The 10,250-nt window shown below is 36.6% G+C and overlaps 1 long non-coding RNA gene across 1 annotated transcript; it reads right to left on the bottom strand.

Moving 5' to 3' along the window:
* Positions 1–2,438: 2,438 nt before the first annotated feature.
* LOC149798445 (uncharacterized) lies at positions 2,439–3,892 on the bottom strand. Its single transcript, XR_016421628.1, has 2 exons — positions 3,753–3,892; positions 2,439–2,855 (listed from the first exon to the last, which is right to left on the bottom strand). It is a non-coding gene; the product is annotated as an uncharacterized LOC149798445 (long non-coding RNA).
* Between the last annotated feature and the right edge of the window lie 6,358 nt (positions 3,893–10,250).

Raw genomic sequence — 10,250 nt, forward strand, 5'->3', positions numbered from 1 at the left:
AAAAACCAACCCCAAAATATAATGGTTCGAAAACAATTACATGCTCTCCACTCCGAAAATTAGATGTTCGGTCCCTTATATGTGTGTATCGTATAGACGTGCCGTACAAGCAAAGTAAATTGACCAAATTGATTGTTTCCTCCCGCTTACTGTATTAAGCTGTTCTCCCACTGTTCAATAAAAAGAGCAAAATTTAATAGTGTACGTGTATTAGGAATGAGGAAAATCGAGGTAGATAGTTTACACACGGACATATAAACCACTGCATTCTTGTGCCGTGTACAGGGTGTCATGTATCTCACTACATTCCCTGCGAACAAACTACGTTCTTTTTATTTCCATTTGTAATCTAAAAAGTGCTTAGTCATCATGTAGAAATGCCAAATAGACTATGTCGATCTGCAAACAACTGCATCATAATGTGAATGAATATCAGGGTCTATGGTGTTTGTTCCACTGATTACGCCTATCAAACTGCACAAGCCCAGATCTGCCGGCGCCTTATGAGATGTGCAGATTGTAGTTGGAATACTATAAGTGAGTATATAAGGTATAAATTTGGCGTAAAAAAATATGCAAATAAGGCGGATGTGACACGTGTCCTCCAAAATGGGTTGATCGAAGACAAGGGTAACGTGTAACCACAGACGATTTATTACAGTAAATAATTTATCTATCCATAGATATAAAAATTATTTATGTAGAATTACGACAGACTAATGCCTGTTTTGGGGATGTGGTTTCCAAATAAGGTACGGTATCTGTCGACACGCATTTTTCTCCGAGTCCGAGACATTTTTGGAATTCAAAGGGAGCAGACTAAGAGCACGTTTTCTTTGCTTGATCTGTCTGCAATACAAATTACAACGTGGTAACGTTCAGACGCCAACTTTATGGTGGACATGCCAGATTAGGTGACATGTTACCGAGATTCCGAGTCGGAATTTTTTTTTAAATATATGATGTTTCATGGTTAGCGAATGCAAAGAGAGTTAAGTTCTAAATATTGGAAGGTTCTTTGATTATCCTGTACAGGAAAAAGTGTTGTATCTCGTCAGTTCAAGTCGATTGTACTTAAGTACATCAATCGATTACTCATTATTAAAGCACCCCACCTAGCGCATGTGTGTGTGTGTGTGTGCAGGACAATACTAAAAGTTCGCGTTTGCTAATAACTGTGCTCGCAAATCGTGGAATTTTTGTATTTCATACCGGCTCCTGGCACAAATGGTATTTTATGGGTTTCTTAAAAGAATGTTGACCGTAGAAACATTCTGCTTGCGGGAGGGGGGAGGGAGAGGGGGCTTTTGGGAAGGAATATACTCTTGCAAATAATACATAGATATGTGTTGGAATTCCAGAATGAATGTAAAGGACATAAATGTTTAAACAAATGAAGAAAAACATCAGAGTCTAGTACATGGAGAAAAAAAATTGGAAAAGTCAATTTCGAAAACTTAGAATCAAAGAAATTGAAACTTGAAGTTTTAGAAGCTGGGACTCTCAATGCAGGAAGTTCTGTATGATAAATGCAAACATTGGCGATATTCAGAAGAGGGTATATAATCGTAACCAGGCTCTCCGTAGGACGTTGCTGAGCCCTACAAAATTTGAGCCCTGCAATTTTGAATTTGTTCTGGATTTTACCAAAGAGGCTGGGGATGCAAAATGGGATTAATTTTCAGTCTGTCTGTCTGTATGTCTATCTATCTATCTATCTATCTATCTATCTATCTATCTATATATATATATATATATATATATATATATATATATATATATATATATATATATATATATATATATATATATCGAATTATGGACACAACGTGCTAACTGTGCGATGTGTCCCGTGCCGATACTCAAGCTGATTAGACCTTTGAAGTTTTAAAAGAGTGAGATTTTTTATGTAAACAAACAAAAAACAAAAAACACCTGACTTAGTATTTTAAAACTTATAACTGTTAATGACTTTGAAGAGTGAGCTTTATTTTATTTTTTAAAACTCACAAAAGAACAAATAAACCAAAATAAACCTGACATCGTACTTTAAAGATTCTACCAGTTTGACTGTTGCAGTTTTAATTATGTCTTTTGGAAACTTCTTGCAAATTCTTTTTTTTATGCCTTCTTCAATCTTTTATCTCAATCCTTTCCCAAAATATGTTCACTAATGGCTTGATCAATCTTGTGTTTTGTTTTAATGAATTTCATGCTTTTTGCAATATCTTTTTTCTTTTGTCTTATCTTTACCCTTTTAATGAACGTGCATATCTAGTTTTTGTTCGGCTTGGTAGTGGCCTCATTTGCTTCGATAACAACACTTCTTTTCTCTTACATTGACATTTATTATCGAATGTGGCCCAGGCTGTCCTCGCAGAGCGGTCTGAACTCATTCTCAACCCGGCCACTAACTAATGACAGTCTGGAATCGAACCTTTTTGTTGTTGTTGTTGTTGTTGTTGTAGTTGTTCTCATAGTCCGATGCACCAGTAGACTAAATGGTCCAGACAAACAAGGTTGGTTAGCATATATCGTTATGTTCATAGACAACTCGAGAGATATTTGTTTTCATGACAGTATTTTGCCTTGACACCTTTTGCCACGTATCGTTTGCTATATGACCAGGAGTGTGCTGATGTGTCGACAAAACCCCACACACGTTTTCACGCTCAGCTCGTTACTGCTACAGTCAAACATCAAACACCCTGGGAAATAAGAAAATTGGTCGTTACTGCTACAGTCAAACGTCAAACACCATAGGAAATAAGAAAATTGGGCTGCCGATGCAGAGTCTTGCTTCATTCAGTTCATGTGAATGGTACTTTGGAAAACCGGTTGTTGACAGCGGGTTGCTGAAACAGATGGAGTTGACTTTACGGCATATTTGACTGTACATGATGAAACCATTATATTACTTTACGATATACGCCTGTCCGTCCTTCTGTATGTTTTCGTATACAGGGGCGCTCACAGAATTATTTTCAGGGATGGGTGGATAAATATGTGATGGTAAGCTTTTACGAATGTAGGCCAAAACATATTATAAGATGAAATAGGGTGTGGGGGTCTCCTCCCCCGCTTCTTTCCCCATATGCTGGCTTCTATGTTCGTATCAGTTTATTTCTCACTCTATCTACTTTAAACAAAGCATGTTCAAACACATACATGTACGTCGTAATGGTCAAGTTAATTATCGATTTAAACACGAATGTATATGCTTCTTGCGATCACAGCAAATGATTGTAACAAACAAGTACATACAATATATCAAGTGTACAATGAAAGGACAAGGTAACAATGCTCACATATAATAGTATGCCGGAAATATAGTTTAGGACAAATTGACACAATTACTATGTCAGGTATTGCCATTTTGTAAGTTATTTGTACAACTACGCAAATATATATTGCACCCTAACCACAGGTATTCATACATTTGCCTGTACATGCACGCACAAAAATGGACCGTGCCTCTAATTTTTATTATCATAATACCTGAAAATATTCAGACTGACAGAAGAACAAAGTCTGGAAAGAAACCTCAATTATTTAACACATTCTTCTTTTTTTCCATTACACTCACGGTCGTCGTTCAAGTACGTCAGTGCATTGTACAGTACTCGTGTCAGTGGGCGTTCAATGAATGGGGTAGTGTTTCTTCCGCAATTTATTCTAACTAGGTACTATTTGTTCCGCCGTACAAAGTCCAACTGAAAGAATTTCGCGATTGCGAAAGATCTTAAACTTACCTGAATGAAATCAATTTCGATTCCTCAGGCGCGTATTGCGCCAATTTACGTTACAGCACTGAAGTGCCCTTAATCAGTGTACCAAACACAAATGCGTTGGCGGGCTCAAGTATTTTTCATTCATTCGATGGCCGCGTGATTTCGACGGTTATTTATAGTGATGTATAACTTTTATGGCTGTTGAAAATGTTTCTCACATGATAATATGTTTATGCAAGCGCTGTAATGCAAGTGGAAACTTCTGACAAATATACTGATAACCACATACAACACATGTTTACGAACAACACGTTCTCGACCCAAAAATAATACAATGATATTTATTGGAAGCCTTTTGTGTATAACTGACGCAATTAGTTCAGGTTAAAAAGGACTACATGATTGAGTTTATTGAGCTGGGTTTTTTCCCCTCTTCTAGTCCGTGAGCGTGTACTTTCTACTAGTTGATGTTTCTGTGACGTAGATTTGCGCCTTTTGTCGGTGTCGAATTAAGTTCAGTGTATGTGTTAACTTTCACGTTATTTGAACACAGACCCAGGAAACACGTGTCTGGGAGCAGGACCAACCATTGGCGTAGCAACCGCTCAAGCATCCCATGCAACTGCGTGTTGTGTGTGTGTGTGTGTGTGTGTGTGTGTGTGTGGAGAGAGAGTAGCAGAGCCAGTGGGCAGGGACGTCATTTCAACTTTTTTTCGTGGTGGTGGGGGGACTTGATTAATGCAAACATCAACGCGCTGACTCAGGCTGAATAACAGAGTAGAGAGATAGTAATGGCTGGGACGTATCTTCACTTTTTCCGGGGTGGGTGGGTGGGAGCAAAACTTAACGGGCTTTTATTTTCGAATATAGGCTACAGCAATTTTACTGCACGTGCAAATTCGGGGAGGGGGAAATACTCCCCTGCCAGTGGGGACCCAAAATTCACATCAAGCATGGGAAATTTTATTAGGAGAGGCCCCATAATAAAATTTGGTGGGGTGGGGTTTACAGGGAAAACTAATTTGTTGCGATGCTACTGCGATAACCTTATTATAGTGAAGTGAGGGATTATTACGATTTCGTAGTCAAAACTTAATCGGTAGATAATCACAACGTCCTTTTAAAATGCAAAGACACTGACTTAATTTCAGAAACGTTTACCCCCCCCCCCCGGAATTTATTACGAATGGTCCAGTGATGGTGGTTTTAATATTGAGGGTCATGGTTATATAGTACCAAATGTAAATGAAAGTCAAATGTACAGTTGATTTTTCAATATATCACTTTTGAGATCCGAGGGCGCTTGAATTTCTTTTATATTTAAATCCAATTTAATATCACAAATCTTCCTGACGACATGCTGGATGAGAAGGATACTGACATACGACAATTGGATGGGTATGTGCCACTCCCCCCCCCCCCCCCATCTTACCTATCCAGAACGAACCCAAATGTTCAACACAAACAGCTTTACAAATTCCTTTCTGATTATCGTCGGGTTCAAGACTTTTCCTTATCAAGTTCATATTCTTGGGGTTTGGTCAATGACAAGAGACCTGTCTATTTAGTTCTTAAAAACGTCCACCACCAATCTTGACAGGCCCCAACAGGGCACATACTTTCCAAAATGGGGTGGAATCGGATAGATTGTACTCAACCGGGTACATTTTGGCTATTATATTCTTGTTTCGAGTGCGCGTGTGTGTGTGTGTGTGTGTGTGTGTGTGTGTGTGTGTTGTTGTTGTTGTTGTTGAAGTCCAGAGGGCATGTTTCATTTTCTTCAATATTCTGATCTTTTTTCTTTCGGGGCGTGGGATGAGAAACAAAGTCACTACTTGTTCTACTCAGCGTCTGATTGGCTTTCCAAATATCAATTCGCACGTTAAAACAAGAAAAAAGACTAAATAAAAATAACAAATCCTTTTTTAGAGGAACACAAGACACCGTAGTACAAATCTTGTTTAATCAATAAAAATGTACAATTTGTGGACCCTCGTACGCTTAAGGTTTTGTTTTGTAACTTTCCTATCTTAAAAGATTTGCTGATGTACTATCTATAATATGATTTATATATAATATTAGACGTCAGCAAGTATATGAGAAGATTATCTGGCTTCATTTTTCACATGTTTCCTTGGAGCTAGTTTACAAAATTATGAGAAGACCAAATAACCGTTTGAAACTGCTTACATTATCTGTCTTATCAAAAGTGGCTGCAATACGGTTTCAGCATCTAACGTGTAACCGTACTACATGTGTGTAATATTTTTAAAATAAAGAAACCAGAGTAAGTGACCGTTAAAAATTCAATGCAAAATGACACGTGAAGTAAACTAAGTATGTGTGTGTGTGTGAGAGAGAGAGAGAGAGAGAGAGAGAGCACTTTTTCAAGCACTGTCACGCGCGAGCATGTCGGCCAACACTGTTGATTACACATATCGAACACTGACGTCGTTAGTTCTCGAACTGAAAAAATATCTAAAACTATGATCTTCTTAAACTGTTCAGAATAAAGTATGTTTTCATTAAAATATTACATTAATTTTATCATCAGTAAATTTATATGTACCAAATGTAAATGAAACAAGGTAGTTATTGTTTTGTGAGACCAAACTAGTTGATAATGACATGTAATCTTGATCCGATTGTTTTGTTTGTTGTTTTTATCTTCATAGGTAGATGTTTAATTTTTCTTTTTGTAGGCATTCGTAAAGCCAGCCTGCCATTGTACATTATTTTAGTCCCGGAAAGCAATTCATGTTGTATTTTCATTCATAAAATCTTTATTTTTTATTTGTCTAGATTGGGGAAGTTAAATCTGATATGAATTGCATCAGATTGCTCAAATACCTTTGGGACGATATGCACTACCTAAATGTGATGAGTAAGGAGTGGTATGATATTAACCGCACCCAGGGTGTCAATTTACTCATCGTAGAATATGTAAAAAGTGGCATCCTGTCTATTTTAAAACCATTCTGCATGCATTAAAATCATTCAAAATATGTTGAGCAAGGGAGAAGTACACACAAAAACCTCTTTGTGGTAAAAGATCGGAACCGAGTCCTTCACGATCGGATCAGTACTCAGCTATTTCCGTAAGGTCTTTTTGGAATTGAAGGAAAGGGCCGAGGATGTTCAGACTGCAATCGCTCCCTTTGTAGATGGAATCGGGTCACAATTTACGAAAGTAGTTCTAGTTTATTTTTAGAACATTTTTTCCTCTCTCATTTTGGTGGTGATAGAAGTTAGATTTATGCATTTTTGGTAGGGATTAATGGTAATTGTTTATTCTTGAGAATATGAGTTGAGGGTGTGGTAGTCCGTGTGTATTTCGGCGACAGTGCACAATGAGTAATAAGGTCTTGGTGATGATCCGGAAGTGAAATCTGTGTTCCGTTTACATGCTGCTCTGTTTACCGTCCAGCATCTAAAAAAATGCAGGTCAATCTTTGACAAGAACTTCAAGTCATCTTTGAAGGTATTTTAGATTAATAAATGATTTGCATTGATTGTCACACAGTGGAAAGGTCAGCACTGAGAAACAAATGTAGAGAACATATAGTAAAATTAATTGTATTCTATGTCCAGACTGGACTGGTAACAAAGGCAACGAATTTTGCCAATAATGTGACATTAGGTCCTCATCAGTGGCGTCACTAGGGTTGGTGTCACCCCATGGACCTCCTTCTGTAACAGATCATACAGAATTCTTAGTAATAGACATTTTTATATACCCCCCTCTGATGGCGTCACCCGGTGCTGTCCGCCCGCCCCCACCCCCCACCCCGCGTGACACCACTGGTCCTCATTACAAATCCGACATTTGGTGAACCTGTTTTGATTATTTGCCCGTACTGCCTGTCCTCGATCCACCAATTTGTCCCCAAGTGGAACCGTCGTGTTAAAACTGATCTAAGTTTTAATTATTGCTTTTCTTTTGTGTCTACATAAATAAATATATGATGCTGATACATACATATATATATATATATATATATATATATATATATATATATATATATATATATATATATATATATATATATATATAGATTATTTGCTTTATAACAGCTCAGCAGTACATGGAAACACAAAAATGCTGGAGCTTCTTTTAACTTGGCACCCTTGGCCCTACCAGGGATTTCACTGTACTTGTTTATGCCCCTCCTAAACGATATTCCTGTATCCAGCCCTGAAAGTTGCATCTGTTGCCAGGTCTGGAGATTAAATTTATAATGTCATGCTCAAACTCGGACTCAAAATGAAACGTCTGCTTTCTGATTGGCTAATGTAGTAGCACTAACTAATCAGACATGGGTAATTTTAGACCAACCAGACGTAGGAATTTTGATCTGTCTATGGATCTGGCCATCAGGATGTTTATCCTATGGCCAGATGTCCAACTCAAATTAGCATCCCGAACACTTGGATTCATTCTGCTCATTACTTAAACACCCGATGTATTCCGAGTGCCCTATTCAGATCGAACTTGCTTGACAGTTAAAGATCATTTCATTTTGGAAAGCTATTGATCAAAATTACAGCATTGTTTTCATATAATAATGTCCAAATTCAGGTAGCATTAAAAACAGTAGATGGTCGAATATTCCAAGCGTAGAAAGCAAAAGGGTATATACACTTAGTGACATGAATACAATTTTGGATGAGTACCATGCAATTATTGATTGATACAAAAAATGTTTTTTCTTTAACGACGGAACTGATGCTGATAAATTTACCCTTCCTCAGCTCCCAAAATATGAAGTAGAACATATTACCAAATTTTGAAAAATGTTACATTTATAAATGACACTTCTTTTAGTCAGGGAAACTGCTTCATATTTGCTTTCTACAATCGTGATGGATTGGAAACAGAAACGTATCGAAATACTTAACGTTTTGCATAGTTTGCAGTTTTAAGAAAGCCAGCACCTATATCAATAAGGCAAACACTAACAAACAGTTACTTGCATGTATTTATATCGTTAATTAATTATACTAATCCGAGTGCCTGAGTCGACTGATGGCCAATTGGATAAAATGCAAATGTAGATCCTTTCGTTACTGGCTGGCTTAAAATCTTGAGAAAGGGTTGTGTTTACGAGTTCATTTGTAACACTTGTTTAGCCGTCCCAAAATACATACATACATACATACATACATACAGACAGACAGACAGACATACATATAGGCATGCATGCATGCATACAGACAGACAGACAGAGACATACATACATACATACATACATATATACATACGTACATACATACATACAACCTTTTGTAATCTGAATCGATTAGACTTAAAAAAAAGGCAAAATAATGCTTGTAAAATGGTGGCCTTGAACTCTGGTTTGTTTTCCTGTAAAATATAAATTGCTTGCTTTGCAGGTCATGTACTAATTCGATGACTACAACAAACGGAAATTTGTAGGAAGTATATGACTGCAAGCTTTATACCACTATGATTTATTATTTTACCAAGCCTTTGTAACAAGCATATAGACTGGTTAACTTCTCATCATGTGATACATAAAATTATAATTATTAGTTCATAATTATTAGAAAGAAACCACATATTTTTATTGATTCATATGCCCATCTTGTGTGCTTTGATAATAACTGTAACTTATACTTGATATATAATTATCCTATTTGTTATGTGAGGTTTATTATTATTTGTAGAACTATTTGCAATTTTAAGAACTGAATATCATATTTTTATACGAGTTTGTTATATACGCTTCAAAACGGCCGTTCATGCAGCTTGTAATCGATTTTCAAGTTTTAGAACTTCGTGTATCCTGTAGATTGTAGAATAACATTCTCAATTCTTGTATGGATTGAAAGATGTATTCATCGCTCATTTCTTATATGGAGTGAAAGGTGTATTCATCGCTCATTTCTTGTATGGCTTGAAAGGTGTATTCATCGCTCATTTCTTATATGGCTTGAAAGATGTATTCATAGCTCATTTCTTATATGGCTTGAAAGATGTATTCATTGCTCATTTCTTGTATGACTTGAAAGATGTATTCATCGCTCATTTCTTGTATGGCTTGAAAGATGTATTCATTGCTCATTTCTTATATGGCTTGAAAGATGTATTCATCGCTCATTTCTTTTATGGCTTGAAAGATGTATTCATCGCTCATTTCTTATATGGCTTGAAAGATGTATTCATAGCTCATTTCTTATATAGCTTGAAAGATGTATTCATAGCTCATTTCTTGTATGGCTTGAAAGATGTATTCATCGCTCATTTTTTGTATGGCTTGAAAGATGTATTCATCGCTCATTTCTTGTATGGCTTGAAAGATGTATTCATCGCTCATTTCTTGTATGGCTTGAAAGATGTATTCATAGCTCATTTCTTGTATGGCTTGAAAGATGTATGCATAGCTCATTTCTTGTATGGCTTGAAAGATGTATTCATAGCTCATTTCTTTTATGGCTTGAAAGATGTATTCATCGCTCATTTCTTGTATGGTTTGAAAGATGTATTCATAGCTCATT

This window comes from Sinohyriopsis cumingii, chromosome 6 (genome assembly GCF_028554795.1).
Source record: "Sinohyriopsis cumingii isolate HCF-2022 chromosome 6, ASM2855479v2, whole genome shotgun sequence".
NCBI classification, from domain to species: Eukaryota; Metazoa; Mollusca; class Bivalvia; order Unionida; family Unionidae; genus Sinohyriopsis; species Sinohyriopsis cumingii.